We start from the raw sequence: 24,753 nt of genomic DNA on the forward strand, positions 1-24,753 counted from the left end.
GTCATAATTAACTTGATAACAGAATTATAATTGTATAACTGAGTTAATTGCTTTTTATGCAAAATGTTCTCAAGCTACCTCCACTTATACAGCCTTGCATAATCCTTGGTTTGTAATAACTTTGTTTCATATTCTGATGATAGAAATGTATCTGCAAACTTTATGTAATATATGACATGTATGTTGAATCATGTACGATCTTGGTTGTTGTGGATCGTTTATCGAGACCCATCGTGGTACTCGACAGACTACTGGGTTTATATGGGCTCAAGTATAACAGTGCGACTGCTTGTGGGCTGTCATTGTACTTGTGCTCTTATAAATTGGTCGGTTCTGCGACACTTCACCCGGATGCATGTTGTCCACCAAGCCTTGGTATAGGTTAGCCCTCAAAGTATCTTGATTGTTCCTCATGTAGTCTAAAAGCGAGCTCTCAATCTTGATGTAGGTGTCAATGGCGAATTGCTGGAAAAGACACCAGCCATAGAGTATTGGATTAAATATCTCTGGCCACATCTAGAACTTGTAGCAGTAGTAGTCGAGCACAGAGACACATGTTTTCATAATAGGTTCTATAGGGAGACATTGTTCGAATTAGTATCATGAGTTAATAGAAAAGAGTTTATATTGCATTATTGAAAAGAGTTCAAGTTACCTCCATCATCATCGTCACCATTCTCAGCACGTTTTTTGCGGATTGCTCAAGATCGATCAACTTGAGCCATAGTCACACCCACTTTTGGAATGTAGGTGTGCCACCCAAGCTCACCCATTGGAAAGAACACCAGGTATGACAGTGGGTCGTAGCATGCATTATATGAGCGGATGCCGTGTATAGACCGATCCTTCCCTTGCAGGAGAACACTATGCTCGAATTGGCCATGACGCTCACTCCTCTCAACCCAGACGGTTGTTGGGTCGAGATGACAGACTAGAGGGGGGTGAATAGTCCTTTCTAAAATTAATTGCGCCGACTAACCGAAACAAGTACGGAATTAAAACTATCGGTCTAGCCAAGACTACACCCCTTTATTTATGTTCTCTAGCACCTTCCAAAGATACTAATTAAGCAACAAAGGTGTCAGGCTAGCTAGAGCTCACCTAACCAATTCTAGAAGCAAGGTCACACAAACCTATGCCACTAGTACTTCAAGCAACAAGGGAGCTCCTACACAAGCTAGTAAGCAAAAGCACAAAGCCACCTAAGCTCACTAGCAATGCTCAATAACAAGGCAACCAATGCCAAATTAGAGAGCGCAATTACTTAGCTACACAAACTAAGTAATGTGACTAACAAGGTTACACAAACCAAATTAGCCACTGCAAGGGAGCTACTTCTATGCTACACAAGCAAGAAGGTAACTAGTAAGCTACACAAGCTAACTAATTACAAGAGCAACTACACAAGCACAATGTAGATGAAATATAAATACAAGCTTGTGAAAGGGGATTGCAAACCAACGGGAAGAACAAGGTTGACACGGTGATTTTTCTCCCGAGGTTCACGTGCTTGCCAACACGCTAGTCCCCATTGTGTCGACCTGCTCACTTGGTGGTTCGGCGGCTAATTGGCATCATCCGCCAAGCCCGCAAGTCGGGCACCGCAAGAACCGACCCCAAAAGTGAGGGTAGCTCAATGACACACTTTACTAGAGTTGCTCTTCGTGGCTCCCATGGGGCGAGCACAATGCTCCTCACAAAGCTCTTCTCCGGAGCACCACACAAGCTTCTTGCGGGCTTCGACGGAGACCACCACCAAGCCATCTAGGATGTGGCAACCTCCAAGAGTAACAAGCACCACTGGCTTGCAACTCGATCACCTAGTGCCACTCCATGCAACCTCATGATGTAATCGCACTAGAATCGCTCTCTCACACAATCGGATGATTACTATCAAGCATATGTGAGATGGAGGGCTCCTAAGCACTCAAAAGCATGGATACAAAGTCCCTCGAGGTGCTCAACACCAGCCATGGACAAGACCATCTTCTATTTATAGCCCCATGGGCTAAACTAGCTGTTACCCCTTCACTAGGCAAGTTTCGGGATGACCGGACGCTCTGGTCAGATCGACCAAACGTAGGACCTCAGCGTACGGTTGCCCGATGCTTGCCACATGTCATCGTCTTTAAACGCTGTTCACCCGATCTCAACGATCAAGTGATGACTAGACAAAACTATTCAAGTGACCGGACGCACCAACACCAGCGTCCGGTCGTTTCCAGTAATCATCCAGTCGCGACCGGACGCGTCCGGTCGGTCACGATCGGACGCAGCACCAGCATCCGGTCCTTCTCCAACTTTTCTACATCGCCTATGTCACCATACATCAGCCTGACTGGACGCACCCTGCCAGTGTCTGATCACTTTCAGCGCCAGCATCTGATCGAAGAACGATGCCCACGCGCTCTCTGTTGCCACTGACCGGATGTAGGACCCCAGTGTCTGGTCCACTCTATGAGACCCTGTCTTTTTTGTATAGGGCACCGGTGGCACCGTCGGACTATCCGCACTCTATGGGTGGACACTCTACCGGTGGAGTTTCGAACCCTTCTTGCCTCTGTTCCATCGCCGAGTTGATCCACATCAACTCCAACTTCATCTCCTTTATAAATGTGCCAACACCATCAAGTGTACACCACCATGTGTATGTGTGTTAGCATTTTCACAGTCATTTTTTAAAGGATTAGCCACTCAACTTGCCACACCACTCAATCCTAGCGACGATGCAAAGTTAGATCACTCGAGTGGCACTAGATGACCGATATGCAAACAAGTTTGCCCCTCTTGATAGTATGGCCATCTATCCTAAACCTGGTCATAAACTTCTCTACACACCTATGACCGGTGAAATGAAATGCCCTAGGTTATACCTTTGCCTTGCGCATTCCATTCCATCTCCTCCAATGTCGATGCAACACATGCACCAACACAATCAACAATGATATGATCCACTTCATATCATCACGTGATCATATTGGTTCATCGATCTTGACTTCACTTGCTTTTCACCGTTGCCTTCATCCATCGGCGCCAAGTCTTGTTTAAGCTTCACCGCCACGCGGTCCATCGCTCCAAAGCCTCCAACTTGCCCTTCACACTTGCAACCGGTCCATCAAGACAAGTTTTGTCTTGATCTTCTCCACCTTGATCACATGACTCAATGTCATGTCTCATGTGCAATAAGCTCCTTCATTATCACATGTGTGAGCTTTGCAACATCTCCAAGCCATTTTCACCTTCATGGCATATGTTGCTCACACATATGTACCTATAGACTAATCACCTATGTATCTCACATAAACATAATTAGTCCATCTAGGTTGTCACTCAATTACCAAAACCACACAAGGACCTTTCAATCTCCCCCTTTTTGGTAATTGATGACAACTCTACAAAGATATGGAAATTAAGCTCCTTTGGATTCATGTTGCTTGTCCAAGCAATTTTACCATGTGAGAATGATTTTGGTCAAGTACCACAAACCCGAGATGGTAGTATTAGCTCCCCCTACATATGTGCTAGAGTGTTTGGTTTGAAGTTCGCACATATGCATAGATTGGAAATGTGGGAGAGTAATTACTACCAAATGATGCTAAGGTGTATAGAGTAAACCTTTGAAGTGTGATACCAATCGGAGTTGCACCTTTAAGTTCATCCTTAGCACCATGGTTAGCTAGATATCACTTGGAAATAAAATCACTAGATACCTTGTGAGATCAACTATTAAAAGCAAGGTACTAGCATTACTTGAAGAACATACCAAGTGTCTAGCTATCATCCTATTCCTGCTAGTTTTCATTTCATCAAACAAATTCTACAACTAGCATACACCACACAAGCATGCATATTGAATTTAAAAACTTATGCAATGCAAGCAAGCACATGAATATGCACATATCAAATGTAATCAATCAAAGTTCATGAGCTTGCTCCCCCTACTTGTGTGCTTCTCTTGTCCAAGAATTTTGATCCATCTCTTTTCTTCAATGTTGCTCCCTCTTTGTCCATGTCCATGTCCAACCTCTACTTCTTTATCTCAATCTCTCCCAAAGCTTTCATATCTTATCTTATTTCTCTTGTACAATCTTAATCTCAAGGCTTTCATATCTTTGTACAATTTCTCCCCCTTTGTCATCAATTTTCATAAAAGGTGTGCTTCTCATTGATGCAAAGGTATGCATTTGGGGTAGATGGTTGAGGCTTGAATCTTGCATTTTTTATGGACATCACTTGATTGTTGGAATGACACCACTTGTAGATACCACTTGTAACTTGTACCACTTGTATCTTGTGTAGAACTTCTTGAGATACCACACATAGATCTTTGATCTTGATATTAATTTGTGGGACACCTCCCCCTATGTGATAGCATGGGTCATCCATTTGATACACTTGAGCTCTTGTAGGTGAGGGATGCATTCTTCATTTGATGATCACTTAAAGTTGAGGATCACTTGTGGAACCATCAGTCTTGCATGATTGATACCATGTGTAGATGTGATACCACTTGAAAGAATCTTCTAGTATGGAACCACTTGTTGGATTTATCAATAAAAACCATTTCTTGAACCTTTGCTATCTTTACGAGTACCACTTATAGGATATCACTTGTGAGTTGATCTAGACATCACTTGTGAATTCTTGATGAAATACTTGAGTCTAGATACCATTTGAAACAAACAAACTAGATATCCATTTGCATTGTTGTCTTGTGCTTGTACTCTTATCACTATCATGAGCTTCTATGGTTGACTTGAATTAAATTGATTTGCCTAAGCTTTCAAGTCTGGTTTGAACCAATGACAAGCTTCTTCACACCTCTTTCAAGGGTTTTCTTGCCAGTGTTGTACTTGTCACTTGTTAGCAATCCAAATTAAGTCAAGTAATTGGATTCACTAGCTCATGAACAAATTCATATGCTAACCACTAGATCAAGTAATCATTCAAGCAATAGTGGTAGGCTATGAATTTAAACATTTCATTTGTTATGCATGATCCTATGAAGCATGTACTATATGCACTAACTAGCATACTAGTAAGAGATGAAATGATCATGCATATTACAATGATACCTTTGCTATGTTGGAGTAGAGGATAGTCACATAGATTCCAATTCATTACTCCAATAGCAATGTGAAGTCCAATTATAAGCTTGGTGAAGACCAATAGACACCATTTTGAATTCCACTCTTCACCCATATAAAATGAATACCACTTATGATCAAGTGCACTTTCTTGTTGTGGTTGGCTTGCTTCATCTTTTGATCTTTGCTTGCATGAGAGAACTATTTGGAATACCACTTGAAATATCATGATTAGCTTTCTTTTGGGTGTTGCTTGCTTTTCTTGATCAACCCTTTTGATTGCTTCAACTAAGCATCTCAAATGTCCCTCGGATCACCACTTCCATGTTAGCCTTCCAAGTACCACACTTGGTTTACCTACACATAGGCGGCAAGCCCCTACACTAGGGAGAAGTGACGTCTTTCCAAAGAACCATTCTTGATACTCACTTGAAATAGCTTGATTGATTGATCCAAGTGATGGACTTAACTTGATGAGTAACCTTGATTCCTTCTTTAAGTCCTTTTCTTTCTACTTTTTAAGTCCTTTTCTTTCTACCAAATGATCTCTAATCATATCTAGAACTTAAACTTCATCTTCAACTTGAGTTTGATCTTGATCTTCATCTTGAGTACCAAAAGTGTGCAAAGTACACTCCACAACCAAATGGCCTTGTACTCTTTGCTTGTCATGCTTCTAGATCATCTCAAAACCAAACTTAGGTACCTCAAACACTTGTAACCATGTTTCCAACTTGAGGACCTTTCAATCAAAGTGACTCTAGATCAATCCAACATTTGTCACTTTTCTGGTAGATTCTGTACCCTTCAAAGAAATAAGCATATTTCCCAAAGTACAAATCCAAATACCATGAAATTTGGTGGAGGTGTGCATTACTAAGTTATCTAGCAGTTGTAAAAATTTGAAATTCATTTTACTTCTAGATTGCTACCAGATTTCAATTCTTCCACCACTGCTACTATGCTAAAAACTGCTGCACTATAGCTAACAAGAACCACTCCAAAACCGAAGCATTTCTTATCCAATTTTTATGAAATTTCTACAGCATCTCATACCATAAGTCTAGAGCATGTACACCTAATTTTTATGCCAATCCAATAAGTTTTGATCACTCAAACATGGCTAAGATCACAGCTCACTTTAGATTTTCAATATAGGACAGATTTCAATCACTTGAGCTATACTTCATCAAATATGAATCACACTTGAAACTAACTTGTTTGAATACTTCCATAAGACATATATCCATTTAAACCACTTACTAAATGTCATCTTATGAACTTATCCAACACAAATCAATCCAAACTTGACTACTAATCAATTTTCCATTCAATCATCTCATAGCAAGCAACATTGCATATTTATCCAATTCAATCAACTCATATGCACCCAAATGAAATAATCAATAAGAGATATACCTTGGTTAGCTAGCAAGCTTTAACTCAATTATTTGCAAGTCATCAAATATATCCAATGAGTCACCAACAACTTGAATTATAGCACTTGTATGTTGATTAACTTGAATTATAGCACTTGTATGTTGATAGCACTTGGACTTCACTCAATTTTCTCTTGGCATTGGGTTTGGATGTGCACTAAGCTTCGTATCTTGACTCAACATATGATGATCAATATGAAATCAATTGAATCAAGTCTCCAATGCCAATGGTACCTACAATCAATCATCCACTTTTTGATGATACCCAAACAATTTTGGGTCCTCTCAAGTTAGGAGCAACATACTTAGGCATAGCCTTAGTATGAATAGTGGAATGTTTTATAATAGCAACCATAGAGGTACCATTACCATCCTTACTAAGCATAGAATCATCATCAATTGAAATAATCTTAGGAGTGTTACCTTGGGGACATGAATGTGCCATGTGTCCCCTTTCCCGGCATAAGTAGCACTTTCTCTTTGCTTGAGCCTTTTCTTCCTTGCTCATGTTGTGCTTCTCATTGCCTTGCTTCTCCTTATTTGCTTGAGCCTTCTTCTCAAGCTTGTTTGGACAACCCAAAGCTAGGTGGCCCAATGTGTTCACAACTATAGCATCTCATGTGAGCAATCTTCTCTATTTTATCTTCTTTGTTCTTGCTCATTTGCTTTGCATCTTGATTCATTCTTGGACGCATTGCTCTTTCTCTTGCTTTTCCACCCCTTCTAGTTTTCTTCTTCTTTATCATCAATTTACCACCATCTTTGGTTGATCTTGATTTGCTCTTGGGGTGTCTTCTTTTGCTCAACTTGTGGCTTTAGTTGAGGCTCTTCTAGTTGCTTCACCAATTGCTTGGTTGGGCACATTGAGGTAAGGTGACCCTAAGTGCGGCACCACTTCACATGCTTGAGCCTCTCTTCTTTTTTTATCTTCTTGAGCTTCTCAATGCTAGGGCAACCATTTGCAAGGTGTCCCGCTTCATGACATCGGTAGCACATGGTATGAGAGAGCTTTCTTTGTTGTAGCTTCTTCATCTTTCTTTCTCTCTTTATTTCACCCTTTGTCATCTTCTTCTTGAAGCCAAGGCCACACTTGTCACCATAGATTCTTTGAGTCTTCAACATGTGCTCAAAGATGACTTTTGAGTTGTAGCACCTCTCTAACTTGTTGCTCAATTTCTTCACTTCACTTTTGAGCTCAATGTTCTCCTTCAAAATGTTAGTCTCACAAGACATAGAAGTAGAACAAGCATCTATATGTGAAGAGCATGGCATATCTAATAAATCATCACAAGAGGTGGATACATGTTTCTTGCCTACATCACAAGGGTTAGCAACATTTTGCAATTTATCATTTGATCCATGTGATGAGCTCTCATTATTTTTAAGTTTCTTTGTAAACACTTTAATGAGAAAAGCATGTTGTTCTAATAATTCATCATGAGATGCAAGTAGTGTCTCATGATTCAATTTTAGCTCATCATGTGAAGATTTAAAAGCATCAAGTAATTTCTTATGTTCTTCACAAGAGTTCTTTAGAAATGAGTTTTCATTTTCCAATTTCAATGTTTTAGCTTTCTCATTTTCTAAAGACATGGTCATGCTAGCAAGTCTACTAACAAGCTCATCATATGAATCAACATGATCAACCACATTATCATTTGATACCTTGGTGTCACCTTGTGACATGAGACAATGTGGTGTAGTTTGAGAACTTGTAGTAGCATCATCATCATAGCTTGAGCATGAACCAACATCACCATCAAGTGTGCATGGGATAGCATCATCATTTGCAACACTTGTGGCATTGTCATCACCCTTGTCAAGTGATCTTGTGGTGTGATCATCATCATCATCACTTGACCATGAGGTGGAGCAATCTTCCACAATTACCAAATTGTGGCTATGCTCAACACACTCATGCGCCTCCTTCTTGGGCTCATCCTCCTTCTTGAATTTGCCATCATCCCACATAGAGGAATCACCGTAGGTGTGCTTGATTGACTCCCATATCTCATGAGCGGTTCTCACATAGTTTATCCTTTTCATTAAATCAAACCTCAAAGCATCCGTTAGATAACAACAAGCATGTGCATCAAGTTCATAGAGAACTCTTTAAGCTTTGGTGAGATTTCTATGGTCCAAGACATGGGTGAGACCACTAGTAACAATCCACCAAAACTTAGGTCCATTTGCATGAAAATGATCAAGCATGTGATTTTTTCAAAGAGCAAAGTTTGTTCCATAAAAAATGTGTCTCACAAACAGTCGAGCCCACTAGACGCCATCCTCTCGGGTCGGTGAAGACCACAAATGAGAGACCTAGCTCCTGATACCACTTGTTGGGTCAAGATGGTGGACTAGAGGGGAGGTGAATAGTCCCTTTGTAAAATTAATCGCGTCGGCTAACCGAAACAAGTGCGGAATTAAAACTATCGGTCTAGCCAAGACTACACCCCTTTATTTATGTTCTCTAGCACCTTCCAAAGATACTAATTAAGCAACAAAGGTGTCGGGCTAGCTAGAGCTCACCTAACCAATTCTAGAAGTAAGGTCACACATACCTATGCCACTAGTACTTCAAGCAATAAGGGAGCTCCTACACAAGCTAGTAAGCAAAAGCACAAAGCCACCTAAGCTCACTAGCAATGCTCAATAACAAGACAACCAATGCCAAATTAGAGGGCGCAATTACTTAGCTACACAAACTATGTAATGTGACTAACAAGGTTACACAAACCAAATTAGCCACGTAAGGGAGCTACTTCTATGCTACACAAGCAAGAAGGTAACTAGTAAGCTACATAAGCTAGCTAATTACAAGAGCAACTACACTAGCACAATGTAGATGAAATATAAAAACAAGCTTGTGAAAGGGGATTGTAAACCAATGGGAAGAACAAGGTTGACACGGTGATTTTTCTCCCGAGGATCACGTGCTTGCCAACACGCTAGTCCCCGTTGTGTCGACCACTCACTTGGTGGTTTAGTGGCTAATTGTCATCACTCGGCAAGCTCGCACGTCGGAGTACCGCAAGAACCTACCCCGAAAGTGAGGGTAGCTCAATGACACGCTTTACTAGAGTTGCCTCTTCACGGCTCCCGCGGGGCGAGCACAATGCCCCTTACAAAGCTCTTCTTTGGAGCACCACATAAGCTTCTTGCGGGCTTCGACAGGAGACCACCACCAAGCCATCTAGGAGGTGGCAACCTCCAAGAGTAACAAGCACCGCCGGCTTGCAACTCGATCACCTAGTGCCACTCGATGCAACCTCATGATGCAATCGCACTAGAATCGCTCTCTCACACAATCGGATGATCACTATCAAGCATATGTGAGATGGAGGGTTCCTAAGCACTCACAAGCATGGACACAAAGTCCCTCGTGGTGCTCAGCACCAGCCATGGACAAGACCATCTTCTATTTATATCCCCATGGGCTAAACTAGCCATTACCCCTTCACTGGGCAAGTTTCGGGACGACCGGACGCTCCAGGTCAGATCGATAGGACGCAGGACCTCAGCGTCCGGTCGCCCGATGCTTGCCATGTGTCATCGGCTTCAAATGCTGTTCACTCAATCTCAATGGTCAAGTGATGACCGGACGTAGCTGCTCAAGTGACCGGACGCACCAACACTAGCGTTCGGTTGTTTCTAGTAAGCATCCAGGTCACGACCGGACGCGTCCGATCGGTCATGATCGGACGCAGCACCAGCGTTCGGTCCTTCTCCAACTTCTCTGCATCACCTACGTCACCGTATGTCAGCCTAACCGGATGCACCTTGCCAGTGTCTAGTCACTTTTAGCGCCAGCGTCCGGTCGAAGACCGATGCCCATGCGCTCTCTGCTGCCACTGACCGGATGCAGGACCCTAGCGTCTGATCACCACGTGACCAGCGTCCGGTCCACTCTGTGAGACCCTATCTTTTTTGTATAGGGCGTCGGTGGCACCGTCGAACTATCCGCACTCTATGGGCGGACACTCTATCGGTGGAGTTTTGAACCCTTCTCGCCTCCGTTCCATCGCTGAGTTGATCCACATCAACTCCAACTTCATTTCCTTTATAAATGTGCCAACACCATCAAGTGTACACCACCATGTGTATGTGTGTTAGCATTTTCATAATCATTTTTCAAAGGATTAGCCACTCAACTTGCCACGCCACTCAATCCTAGCGACGATGCAAAGTTAGATCACTCGAGTGGCACTAGATGACCGATATGCAAACAAGTTTGCTCCTCTTGATAGTACGGCCATCTACCCTAAACCCTGATCATAAACTTCTCTACACACCTATGACCTGGTGAAATGAAATGCCCTAGGTTATACCTTTGCCTTGCGGCATTCCATTCCATCCCCTCCAATGTTGATGCAACACATGCACCAGCACAATCAATAATGATATGATCCACTTCATATCATCACATGATCATATTGGTTCATCGATCTTGACTTCACTTGATTTTCACCGTTGCCTTCGTCCATCGGCGCCAAGTCTTGCTTAAGCTTCACCTGCCACGCGGTCCATCGCTCCAAAGACTCCAACTTACCCTTCACGCTTGCAACCGGACCATCAAGCCAAGTCTTGTCTTGATCTTCTCCACCTTGATCACATGACTCAATGTCATGTCTCATGTGTAATAAGCTCCTTCATTATCACATGTGTGAGCTTTGCAACATCTCCAAGCCATTTTCACCTTCATGGCATATGTTGCTCACACATATGTACCTTTGGACTAATCACATGTGTATCTCACATAAACACAATTAGTCCATCTAGGTTGTCACTCAATTACCAAAACCACACAAGGACCTTTCAACAATGGCCACCTCTGATGTCAACGGCACGTTATATGTTCTCTGGTCAAGCCGCTGGTCAAGTTTCAACTCGACCTGGTAATCCTCTAGGTTTCCAACGTGTCCCATACTCCTTAGTTGCTAAGAGTAGGGATTCCCATTAAAGATACTAACCAATTGCTCTATAACTTCTCTGTCTTTTAGGGTGCATTGCTCATGGCACTTGCTCATCCGATGCTCGAGGGACGGATTGTCATTGTAAAAATAAAGCTCGAGGTGTCTCTTTTTTACACCCTCCTCTTTACCAAATGATCGTATGTTGTTGTAAATCTGGCCATGGGCATGGAACATGTAGACACTATAGATTCGCATGTTAGTGGTGACATAATCTAGGTGGCAGTACAGAGAAGTGAAAGAGAAGTGGCCATTGAAATATCTGATGTTTGCACAAAAGTGCCTAGCATCAGCATCCGAGCTTGACCACAACCTCATGAGCTCTGGTGGTGTCCTAGGAGTTAAAAGATGAATCTTTCCACCCCAACAACAGAATCTAGGCAGTTCACCCTCAAATTTCTTTGCGTTGCAGTGCTCGCAATTCGGCACCAACGGTAGCATGTGCGACTCTGACGGGACATTAGCGTACATCCTATCATATGGATCTAGGACATTAGGCTCACTATTCTCTTGCTCATCCGTGTCGAGATCTAGCTCGATGTCGGTTCCCTCCTCGTCGTCTTCTGACAAAATGTTGATGTGTTATGCGTTGAAAGAAAGTTTGTGAAAAAAATGTTTTGACTATTACGCGGCGTACCTTGTCCGGCGAAAAAGTACGCCTCATCCTCTTCCTCATCCTCCTCAAATATCAGATCCTCATCATAGTCTGTGCAACACGACCACATATATGATGAGACAAACATAATGGCATACACAAAGAACAAAAAATGGATAAATTTAATAAGAAAATACTATCCTCGACCATAGAGTCTGGTGTATCAGCTTGTGCACCATTTGGAGGCATTGAAGAGGTATCGTCAACTACAGATGGTTGCGTCTGTGTACCTGTGCAATTATTAGGTGGTGGAACTAGAGTTTCCTAGGTGACACCACCTGTAGTAACAAAAGGTATGAGTTTTTGGAATAGAAGAGCGAAGGTGATAGTACCGAGAATATATACTGATCAAGGCTAATTAGCGTTGTAAACCACACTCGGTTGAGTTAGGTCATTCAAATCATTGCACTTTCCATCCGCACACCCTCTAGCCCTTCTTCTAATGTTTGCTTCAAAGGCCTGATTACAATGGGATAGAAGGGCATTTCTCTCTCTAGTGGTCACTCGATGCCTATGTATGGTCTGTGTCGTAGCCATTTTAGGGGGTTGGACTTCTGGATTTTGAACTACAGACGGCGCGATGTCAATAGTTGTGCTCCTCGGGTATTTTCATATCGTGTGAAGGCGTTTCAGGAGATTGAGGTGAAGAAGGGAAAATAAGCTGAGGGTTAAAGTGAGGGCTCTCCATGGCTAATGAGTCCGGATGCAAATTATTGGCTCGGTGTTTTGTCACCATCCTATTATAGATTTTTCTTCATCTCTTTTTGCTTCTTCTTCTCTTGTGGAGTTATTTATAGTTTTCTTGCTGCATTTTTTGCCGCATACAAGTCATGTCGCCTCTTATTTATTAGCGCCTTTTCTTCAGGAGACAGTGCAGCTCGTCGTGCTCTATCTAGTTCACACTTACGCTCTTTTAGACATGTGACAATATTGTCGATGGAATTGGATGCATTTGCAGCACCTATATATTGATAAAAAAAGTATGATCTCAAATAAATTATAGAAGGGCACATATTGCAAGAACATTAATTCCTTATTACATTGTCATGAACGACATTTGGGTTACCCACTATATTTTTTCTTCTCAAATAGATAACATTAATGAAAAAAATAATGTACCTGGGCTTAGATCAGGTGATGCATCAGTCAAGTCAATTATGCCACTATGATCTATACATCTATCGGAGTAGTCATCTACATATATATAATAACATGATATTAACATTGGTCTCGGTATCATACAAACACAACAAAAAATAATTAGTATTAGGAAACAAAAGAAACCAAAATGGTACATGTGTTATCTTTATCAATCTGCATGAGTTCGTATGAGTTATTTCGATGTAGCCAGCCACTATCTTCATAGCCATCAGTGTTTTCCGTGGTTGATTCAACTCTAACTGGTACAACATAATTACACAACAAATAAGCGAACCAATGACCGATGCAAGTAGGTGGTATCATTCATACACAACAAAAAAACTTTTCTTAATTTGCAAAGTTTTAGTCCATCTGATTTTTTTCCTAATTTGCACAAAACTTTTAGCTCAATGTATATACATTTACAACGTATACATCACTATACATTAAATAAACTAAAAAATGGTAATACTAAATTTAGAAATAGAAAATCAGAATGTGGTGGACCTCTCGACCCAGCAGCTAGTGCAGTTTCCGCCTTTCTCAGAAGATACTTTTCTCTACATTTTTTATTTTTTTCATCCCTTTCTTCTTGAGTCATTGCTGCATGTTGTGCTTTTTCTCTTTCCCCTTTACGCTACGCACGTTCATCAACTTGTGCTTGTGAATTTGATGTTGTCTGACCAGCTGTTTGTAAATAAGTTGATAGATATTTACTTAATCACCACAAATAATACAAGTGAAAGCGTCTATGGACATGTGTATAAACAATTACCTCTATTGATGGTGTTTGTCAAGTTTGCAAATGGTATACAACCTTCATTATTTTGCATATGTTCCATTACGATGAAACTAAACACAAAATTAATCCCTAGTTTCAATCAGAAATTAATCTCTAAAAGTAGTCGAAGTTAGCCAGCATAATACATATTCAGGTCAGACCACAAGACTTGGTTCCAAAACAAAGCAATTAACAAACTACACTATTTAAAAAATCAATAGGAAATGCTCTAACTGGTGTAATTATGAACTAAGTAGCTATTGAAGTGCCTGAACCATGACTTGGGTATCTTGTTGGGTTTCAACTAACTGAGATTAATCAGTTCAGAATAGACCAATTTCCTAAGCTTTACTACTATTGCCAGAATCTTGGAGAATGAAAGAGTGAATTAAAAGGCCTTTCAAGATGATAACCATTAGAACATATTGTCAATAAGCATTCTAAAAATACACATGCCTACGGTATGTAGTGTTTATTTCTTTAAATTTTTTTATGCAAGACCATTAGAACGGCTTTGATTGTTTCTACAGCTTATGAATCTTTTATACAAAAGAAATGAACAAGAAAACACTAATCCACAACCAGCAAGACTGGCAGAAAACGAGAAAAAAATTGAGGATCTAAACAACAACATAGATTTCAAACCTACCCATCCCAAGCATAGAAAAGCATGGCTGAATCTTTTGCTTTTTATAGGTGGTTGCAATAGCCAGGGGCAGATGAGGTATATTAACAACTAATAATTTGCCAGTGATCACAACTTTGGATTAAAATCAATTTCAGCAGAGAAGACTTATTGCAGTCAATTTTGCATATTTTTTATCTGAAGGTATTCGTCTCAGTCATAACATTACTTGCTCCTAACTGGATTTTGATAGAAAAAATGGAGGCCTCAACAAAAAAATGAAAGCTGGAGAAGCAACCTGAATACTATAGGGAACGAAACAAAAGGTTGAAACAAGGAAGAAGAGTCAATTTCAGATTGGCATTCAGATGTTCGGAGAGCACTGCCAACGATGACTATGTAACTAACAAAGGATGTACCAAAGACTATGAAAACTATTAAAGTCGTCTGCAACAAACAAATTAAATTAATTCATAGCTATACACGTATGGAGTGGATTGTATAAGCAAAAGTTTAGAATAGATATGCTGACTCTGGTAGTCTGGATGGCAGATGGCTCTGTTTTTTTGGAATCATATACGTATGGACAGAGGAGTAGTGCATTCTCGAACATATAAATTGCTCATGAAGCTAAGCAATTACACAAGTACACAAGAAACTTTGCCTTGCCTGTGGGCCCTGGCGGTGTAGATGACTTTTTGGAGGTGGACAACAGTGAACTGGTTACTGGATCTGTAGGTAAAGAAAGCAAATTTGAAATGTTCCCCTTGGTGAAATCTGAAGGCAATGGATATTAATCTGAAGGCAATGGATATTAATCTGAAGGCACATGACAAATAGCCTGTAAATTTTCCTTGTTTTTCAAAGCCTTTTGTTGATGATATATATTAATATTCGCATTGCACTTTTACTATTTTAGATATAAAAAAGGGCAATTGATGATATTGAAACAATCACAGCAAAAATAGGGAATGCACATATCTAAAACATGGTCATGTGCCTCTTTGTTGTAGGATTAAGCATATCAGGTGAGGTTAGAGGATTAAGCATATCAGGTGAGGTTAATTAATAGAGAATGCTTTGCTTTCCTGAGAAGAAATTTATAGGTCCACAAAGGATTATTTGCAGCAAAGCAAAGGTAATTTAAACTAACACACACAAAATTTACTAAATCGGGTCCAGATGCTAGAAGCCATGCATGCTATGTTTGAGAAGTTAGTCTACATGCTATGTTCCACACCAAAGGTTAAAATGTTACACGAATAAGTAAAGGAGAAGATTAGAGATGTTAGTCTGCTAAAACCATCCCCTTAATTAGATTGATGGGATGTTGTATTATTTGGGGGCAAAATTGATCCTTGGAGAGAAAAAGGACCAACTATTGCGGTTTTCCTATCACTGTTCTTATCTTTTGAGGCTGGATAAAAATAAACATACTCCGTTCTAATCTCCATGACGACGGTTCATACATAAAAGAAATAAATGCAGAGGGAACGGAATATCCAAAGAAGCATGCTTGTGAATGTTTTTTTACCTACATGCTTGTGAACAGGGCTTTGAGAATAGAGAAGTGACATATATTAGCTTGTCCTAAATGTCATATAATTACAAACAAAGGGTGTACTTGGCTAGAAATATATAGTCAGTTTCTTTCACTAAAGGAAGTACCAAGAAAGAATGACCTAGAAATATGCACCAGACTATAACACCCTGTGGTAATACATTATTTCTAGAAAATAATAGATCATTAGAGTACAGTAGTGAATCGAAGACACATCAATGAAACAAACATTTCTATGTCGACCAAAAATGGAGTTTTAAGCCTCTAGCACATTTCAGTCCTCTTAGCAGCAGGTCGACCAAAAATAGAGTTTTAAGCCTCTAGCACATTTCAGTCCTCTAGCAGCGGAAAACACACATCAGCAACAACCTATTGTTCATTACATCTTCATTGAATTATGCTGCACTACAACTTAAGGAAGCTCAACCGTAACTGCAAAATCAGATTGCATTTAAACTCTATATGTATATTGTAGTCCTAGACACCAAACGATGAGCTCCTAATTTCTAAGAATGCATCCCAATCCAATTCCCATCTTGGTAGCCCGGTCACTTCTAGAACAGCGCCCTTCAGATATAAGCTGCTCAAACTTTCTAGTGAGTACAGCTCCATAGACATAAGAGCTGATAAACTAAATCATATGGCCCTTAAGATATGATTACATGAAAATTTAGGTGGTTTGCATATGATGCATGACATATTAATCCTGTAATAGATCTAAAATGGTCCATCTTGTTGCGATGCAAATATCTCATGGCTAGACACAAAGGTCTCTTATTTTAGTGCCAGATTGAGTTTTCTTCATCAGGTTGTTACTAAAGGGCACATACCAACACAGAAGGCAGTATATCCACATTGACAATGTTATCATCAGATGAAGCATAATTTACCACCTGCCCTGATTTGGACTTTTGGTGGGTAACCATAAGGGATCAGTAGTGCAAATGAGAAGCAAACATTTAGTAGGGCTGTAAGCAATCAACTATAGACAGGTCATGGAACTATTACTTAGTCGCAGGGCTGAATGGATTTAGTAACTGCATGAGAAAAATGTTTTCAGCTAATGCACCAGTATACTGAATTTGGAACTGTTACTTAGCGACAGGAACTGTTACATAGGTAGGTTTGCTCTAGACAAATATACTGAATTGTTAAAAAATCATATAGGTCAATCTTATTTTGCATTCAGTGCATTAGGTACTGATCAGTTTCAGAAACCAATTTCTAAGTTGGGCTGATTGGGTATGGTAATCTACAGAATAATATAGACCAAGCTACTAATGCACTGCAAGTCTGCTAGTAAAACCATTTTAGACAACAAAAATGGTAAACTAAAACGTTTGTGATGCCTTGAATAGCAACATTGATCTCATACAGTAAACCCAAGTTCTTAGATGTTGTGCCCTACAACTTTGATCAAGTGATGAAGTGAATGATGATAGTTATACAATTATTTCCATGGCAGGATAGTTTCATATAGCAACTAAGCATGCAGTAATTGAAGCTGAGAGAGTACCTTATCAGAAAGACACAACTTGCTACGGGTTAATCCCTTAGAAACAAAGCAAAAATTAGCAGTTAAAAGGAAGCACACATCTAGAAAGGTCAACCAGGAACCCTGTGTCAAGCGATAAACAGAAACAATCCTCTTGAGAAGCAGTGCAAAGAAATGTACACAATACTTGAATCATCATGATAACCTTTCAAAGGGATTGAAGTTAGCAGGCATAATACATGTACACACATGTAATTAGATCGAAGTTAGGTAGGGTTTGGGTGCTCAGTTTTGCACAGTAGAAAGGGAAGAGAAGGGATTGGCACACCTAGTGGTGCTCCTCGCAGGACGGGAAGGAGGTGGAAGTGTAGTAGGAGCGGAGGATTTTGCAGCATAGTAGGACTGACGAAGACATGAGCCGATGCACGGGCGCCCTCTCGGCTTCTGTTGCCATGGGTCTTCGTCGCCGGTGAAGGTCCTGATGAAGATCTGGCGACGCAGATGCGGGTGAGCCGGATCAGGGACGTAGATATGGACACCGATGTGGATGCTGGTGGTCGGCAAGAACCAGGAGCCAGGAGCGATGGTGTGGCGGCGTGGCAGCGGTCCTCGGTGGTGGCGGTCTGGCTCCCTGGTCACGTGGGGTCGCAGGTGTTGGTGAGTGCGGTCGGTGGAGGGGTGCTGCGGGGAGGATTGGAGGAGAGCGGGGAGGAGATCGCATGGGTGGGCACGGGCGGCGGCGGCGTGGCCAGCTACGAGCGGGCGCGCGAGCAGGGCAGGCGCGTGCAGCGGCGGCGTGGTGAGGGCGACGATGGGGCGCGGTGGGTGCATAACCGTGCAGATGAATCATGGGAGCGATCCTTCCTTTTCAAATCACGAGAGTGAGGTTTGAGACTGAATCACAGCAACGGTTTCATTTTAGCTTTTTCCTTTTAAATATCGCAAGGGACGGTCATGCGTCGGAGCGAGGATACGGGAACGCAGCAGGCAGGACATTGGACCCACGTTTGAATGTCACACCAAAAAGTGTCCACGCTTTGTTCTTTTTAGTTGTAGGAAGGAAGTAGGAAATCAGCTCCATACTAAAACTTTCAGAGTATTATCTGTAGCTTGATTGACATTTGAAGGACACATTGAAGGGTCTAAATTTGATTTCTTGAGTTATGTAGGTGGATAGATTATGCACTACTCGTACTGGAGTGATACATCAAGCTAGCTTTACCGGTTGACATCCATGTTCTAAGGTGGTTTTGCTGGTGCAGTGCATCATCAGGATTATATTCAGGCATACACATGCAGTAGTGTCTTCTGGAAACAACACTTTGCATCATCTCTTGGTTTGACCATCTGCTTGCCAATGAAATAGTAATGCATTATTTTGTTTTTTAGTATTAGAAATGCAACTACTTCGGTTGTCCTATTCTGTTACTACTGGTAACGTTCCTTTCTCTAGTTCCTGGTACCTCAAATATATGAAACAATGGAATGTTCCTTGTCGTTCTGTTGAATGTTTTATGTTTAATGAATTTGGTCACAACTCATAAGGACTAGGAGTTCTCCACTTGCTGAGGATTACCTCTACTTGCACTTGCTATTTGTGTCTCAGTATTAAGTAAACTCTAGCTGAGCGAAATCCTATATTTTTAGTCTGCAAGTTTGGACTGACATTATATCACCTTTTCGGGAACTGAGTTATCCTTCTATTTAAAAAAATATTCAGATTTCAGTGAATAAACTCTCATCCATTATTTAATCCATGGCCCAACCAGATGATCCTTTGTTTGAGCTTTTTTATTTGGCTTTTTGTTTGGTGGGTAAGAATCAGGTTCAGGTCTGTAGGATGTGTTCTGTCTTGTAGACTAAATTTTTAGTTTATGTGTTGGCTGCTTCCTTAGTTTCTTGCAGACTAAATTGAGCTTCTTCTTTGTTTTAAAGGCTTGTGAGTTGTTATCATCCTTTTTTTAAGAAGAAAGGTAGGACCTCTTTAGCCCTGCAATTCATTCATTGGGTTTAGTAGGGTCTGTAGCTTGGTCATTTGTTTCTGTACCTTTAGTTTTCTAAAGCTCTACATTAGTGTTGCTGCTTTGGTTCAAAACATGTTGCATTAGACATGTGGTAATTGTGTCGGCCTTTTTCTTATATATATATACTTAGACCAAGTTATAAACAGTTTATAAACACCCTATAGCTGACAGCATGCATTAGACATTCAAAACAAACTCAACATTGGTATTTTTCTGCACGTAATTGATTGATGGCTGCCTTTTTTTCCAGTAACAACCACCGGTGACAGTAGTAGCTTGTGGATTTAGTCATCATCATCCAAACACAGAAAACACCATCGATTTTGGTTGTTGCCACCTTTTCTTGATTTTTTTGTGCAGTTAAAGGAGAAGTCTTTTAATCTATGGGACAACCTCTGTTATCTTGGTGTAGATTTTAGATAGAAAAGTGAGAAGATGACAAATAAATGTATGAGAAGAGCCTAGTATTGTCATACCGAATCTTTGAGGTTTCGCAACAATAGGAGATCTGTATGTAAACATAGGTCATCAGTGTCCATGGCAAGTAAGAGATGTCCTACTATATGTAGATGAGAGTAATTTTAGATTGCAGTAAGCAAGTGGACACAAGCCGGCAAGTAGGTTTCACCAATCGACAAGTCATCATGTGGTTAGGAAAGCAATGTCTGAAAAATTTAGACCGAATGTTGTGATTAGTTTGAGAAGTTACACGAGACTCAACCCTTCTAGAACTTACCATTTCCATCTATTTGTTCCAGGCATGCAACCAATGTTTGCTGTGATGACGTGACAAAACTAGTGAAAGAACTAAAGACATGGAGCCAATTCTCTTCCAATGTTTGTTCAGGTGCTGGTTTCAGAGGTCTCTTTTGTAAAGACTCATAGCTGGGTATTTATTTTCAGTTTATTTGAAAGTATACGATGAAGATTCAAATATGTTCGTATGTGTATGTAATGAACATGCATGTGAATTCAGGCCAGTTTGAAAGTCAACAGCACCGATGTGCAATGTTTGTTTGTGTGGACTTGTAAGGCGTGTGCAATGTTTAGTATATCAGCGATCCAATCTAGGATGCATTAACTTGATGAATGATTGATGCTGAAGTGAGGAAGGTTTTATTCCTGTGCAGCCGAACAATGATTTTAAGAAGGAAAGATTCCTTGTCTGAAATTGAATCCAACATGATTGAGTGAACCAACCGGATTCACTTGATCCTTGCCCTGAAAGCATTTAGGCTGGGATTGAAACCCTGCTGCTGAACGAGCCCTAAAAGATCCTAGAAGCGGTTACTCCAATCCTATTTAGCTTTTTCTGTTTAGATCTTGGTGTATCTTGTTTTTGAGTACCTTTGGTTGAGTGATTGTGTTGACTCATCAGTTGTAGCTAGGGAGGGAGCTACATGTGTGTTTTCCCAATACTTTGTAATGAGCTTTAACTAAACAAAACTAGTATTATTAACTTATTTACCGTTATTATTACTACCAAAGTTACGATAAGCTAGGACCTGGAGTACCTACTACATGGACACATATAGTAAAAGCAGAGAACACACTTTGTCCTAGTCACGCTCAAGCCACCTCTCTGGAAGCGGGTTGGCCATGGCGACCCTCAAGCGAGAACTCCGTGGACCTACAATATAATTGCCTTTTTTCCGACAGAGGCACTAGAAGTAATTAATTTACCAATACAGACATGGATATAAGCTACTTTCTTTATTTTAAATTATAAGACATTTTAGTTTTTCTAGATTCAAAATGTCTTATAATTTGGAACGGAGATAGATTATCATACATGACACAGTCCAACCAATGAAGCAATCGCGTAAACAGGGCCTCCTCGCCTGCACTGCAGCCGCCTAGTCTGTTGCTCTGGGGACGAGGCGTGCCTGGAGCGGGTTGGCCATGACGACGGTGAACTCGGCCTTCTCGCCCTCCACGTCCACCTCCTCCCCCTCCACCTGCCGCCACTCGAACTCACGCACCAGGTTCACCACGAAGAACTCGAGGTGCAGCGTGGCGACGTTGAGCCCGGGGCAGATCCTCTGGCCAGCCCCGAACGGCATCATCCTAATCTCCCTAGTGCCCGTGATGTCCACGCCCTTGCCCTCGCCGCCCGGGAGGAACCGCTCCGGCACAAACTCCATCGGCCGCTCCCACGCACGCTCGTCCATGCCCATGTCCTGATGTCCACCACCAAGAAGTTCACCGTCGTGCCCTTGGGGATCACGTACCTGCCCAGCTCCATGTCCTTGGTCAACGCATGCGGCAGCACCATGGGCCCTGGCGGGTTCCGCCGGAGGCCTTCCAGTGTTGGAACCGGTGGTGACCACCGAGTTCTCGATCTTGGAGCTGGCTTGTAGCCGGCCCGGCTCGTTACGAGCCTGCGCTCCCACAGGTCCTAGGTCCACCGAAGCTGACAACATATAAGGCCTTTGGGCCTTACTCAACCCAAAAGACTAGCCTGATAGGTGAGGGTTCTCCCGCCTTATATGTTGTGCTCCCCCACCAACGCTACACGATGTGGGACTAAACCCCAACAATCTCCCCCTTAGTCACACATCGGGGTGCCCCCACCATATGTGTGACGCTCGAGATTTTTTTATTGGGTTTAGCTTTTCTGACCATAGTCTCTGATACCAATTGTTGGAACCGGTGGTGACCACCGAGTTCATGATCTTGGAGCTGGCTTACAGCCGGCCTGGCTCATTACCACAAGCCTGCGCTCCCACAGGTTCCAGGTCCACCAAAGCTACAACATATAAGGCCTTTGGGCCTTACTCAACCCAAAAGACTAGCCTGATAGGTGAGGGTTCTCCCACCTTATATGTTGTGCTCCCCCACCATCGTTACATGATGTGGGACTAAATCCCAACAATCTCCCCCTTAGTCACACATCGGGGTGCCCCACCATATGTGACGCTCAAGATTTTTTTATCGAGTTTAGCTTTTCTGACCATGGGCTCTGATACCAATTGTTGGAACCGGTGGTGACCACCGAGTTCTCGATCTTGGAGCTGGCTTGTAGCTGGCCCGGCTCATTATGAGCCTGCGCTCCCACAGGTCCCAGGTCCACCGAAGCTGACAACATATAAGGCCTTTAGGCCTTACTCAACCCAAAAGACTAGCCTGATAGGTGAGGGTTCTCCCGCCTTATATGTTGTGCTCCCCCACCATCGCTACACGATGTGGGACTAAACCCCAACATCCAGAACCACCGCTTTCAGGTACGGCATCTTTTGCACGTGCTCCTCGGAGATGTGATCTGAGCCGCCGCTGGTCGCCACGGTGGCTTTGATCTCATCGTGGAGCTTGTCCTAGATGCCCAGGTTCTTGACCAGCTCCGCCATGATCCACTGCAGCGTTGTGGACGTGGTGTCTGTGCCACCATTGAGGAACTCGGAGCACAGCGCGATCATCTCGTCGTCCGTGAGCTCACGGCCGCCGTTGTCGTTGAGCCGGATGTCAAGTAGCGTGTCAACGTACGAGTGCGGCAGCGTTGTTTGTGTTCTGGGCTCCGCGGCTCCTAGGTTATTCTTGCGCTCCCTAAGTGCATCGATCAGTGGCATGTACATGTCCTTGAGCCGTTGGTGCATCGCGATCATGGCCTGCAGGCGACCGCAGAAGAGTCACCTCATGACAGTGGGCAGGAAGGTGAAGACACTCATCTTGGTTGACGAGTATAGCAGCAGGTCACGCTGCGCTACGGCGATGTCGCACACGGTGTGCTCGTTGAGCTGCTCGCCGAAGCACATGGCCACGAGGAGGCGGAACATGGTGTACTGGAATGTTTGCACTATGGTGCAGTCCCTTTCCTGACGATGGCGTAGCTTTTCCGTGAGCTCGGCGAGCACCGTTGTCCGAGCCAGTGCAAACAACCGGAGGCGCGCCGGGTGCGTGACCTCGGCCATGAAGTTACGGCAGAGAAGGCGCCACAGCGGGCCGTAGCTGGAGGTGGTGATGGCGTAGGCGTCGAGGCCTAGGATCTCGCGCGATGCGAATTCCGGGCGGTCGGCCATGGCGACGCCACGCTGGACGAGCGCGACATGCGCGAGGCGGCGGTCGGAGACGATGACCTGGAGGCGAGAGCCAATGCGGAGCGTGATGAGCGGGCTGTGGCGCGCGTGGAGGCTGCGGATGGCACGTAGGAGGTCCATCCCCTGGTTCCTGAACCACAGCAGGTTGCCGAGCACGGGCACAATAGCTGGACCCGGAGGCAGGCGGCGCCAGGCTTGTCGGCCGCTGTTGGCATGGGAGATCAGGAGGAAGGCAAGCAGCAGGAGGAGAGCGACGAGGAAAGACCATGCAAGCTCCATGTCTGCTTGCTAGCTTAGTATGTTGGGATTTAGTCCCACATCGTGTAACGATAGTGGGGGAGCACAATATATAAGGCGAAAGAAGCCCCCACCTATCAGGCTAGTCTTTTGGGTTGGGAAGGCCCAAGGCCTTATATGTTGTAGCTCCGGTGGACCTAGGACCTATGGGAGCGCAGGCTCGTAACGAGCCGGGCTAGCTGCAAGCTAGCTCCAAGATCGAGAACCCGGTGGTCACCACCGGTTCCAACATTTGGTATCAGAGTCCATGGTCAGAAAAGCTAAACCATTGTTGGGGTTTAGTCCCACATCGTGTAGCGATGGTGGGGAGCACAACATATAAGGCGGGAGAACCCTCACCTTTAAGACTAGTCTTTTGGGTTGAGTAAAGCCTAAAGGCCTTATATGTTGTAGCTCTGGTGGACCTAGAACCTGTGGGAGCTCAGGCTTGTGGTAATGAGCTAGGCCGGCTATAAGCCAACTCCAAGATCGTGAACTCGGTGGTCACCACTGGTTCCAACAATTGGTATCAGAGCCCATGGTCAGAAAAGCTAAACCCGATAAAAAAATCTCGAGCGTCACATATGACAGGGACACCCCGATGTGTGACTAAGGGGGAGATTGTTGGGGTTTAGTCCCACATCGTGTAGCGATGGTGGGGGAGCA

At 42.9% G+C, this 24,753-nt stretch overlaps 2 pseudogenes; both read right to left on the reverse strand.

Annotated features, from left to right (window-relative positions):
• Positions 1-496: 496 nt before the first annotated feature.
• Positions 497-14,133, reverse strand: LOC136491098 (uncharacterized; annotated as a pseudogene).
• A 7,453-nt stretch (positions 14,134-21,586) lies between these two features.
• On the reverse strand, positions 21,587-24,090 carry LOC136491105 (cytochrome P450 89A2-like; annotated as a pseudogene).
• Positions 24,091-24,753: the final 663 nt, after the last annotated feature.

Source organism: Miscanthus floridulus, chromosome 1 (genome assembly GCF_019320115.1).
Source record: "Miscanthus floridulus cultivar M001 chromosome 1, ASM1932011v1, whole genome shotgun sequence".
Lineage (NCBI taxonomy): Eukaryota > Viridiplantae > Streptophyta > Magnoliopsida > Poales > Poaceae > Miscanthus > Miscanthus floridulus.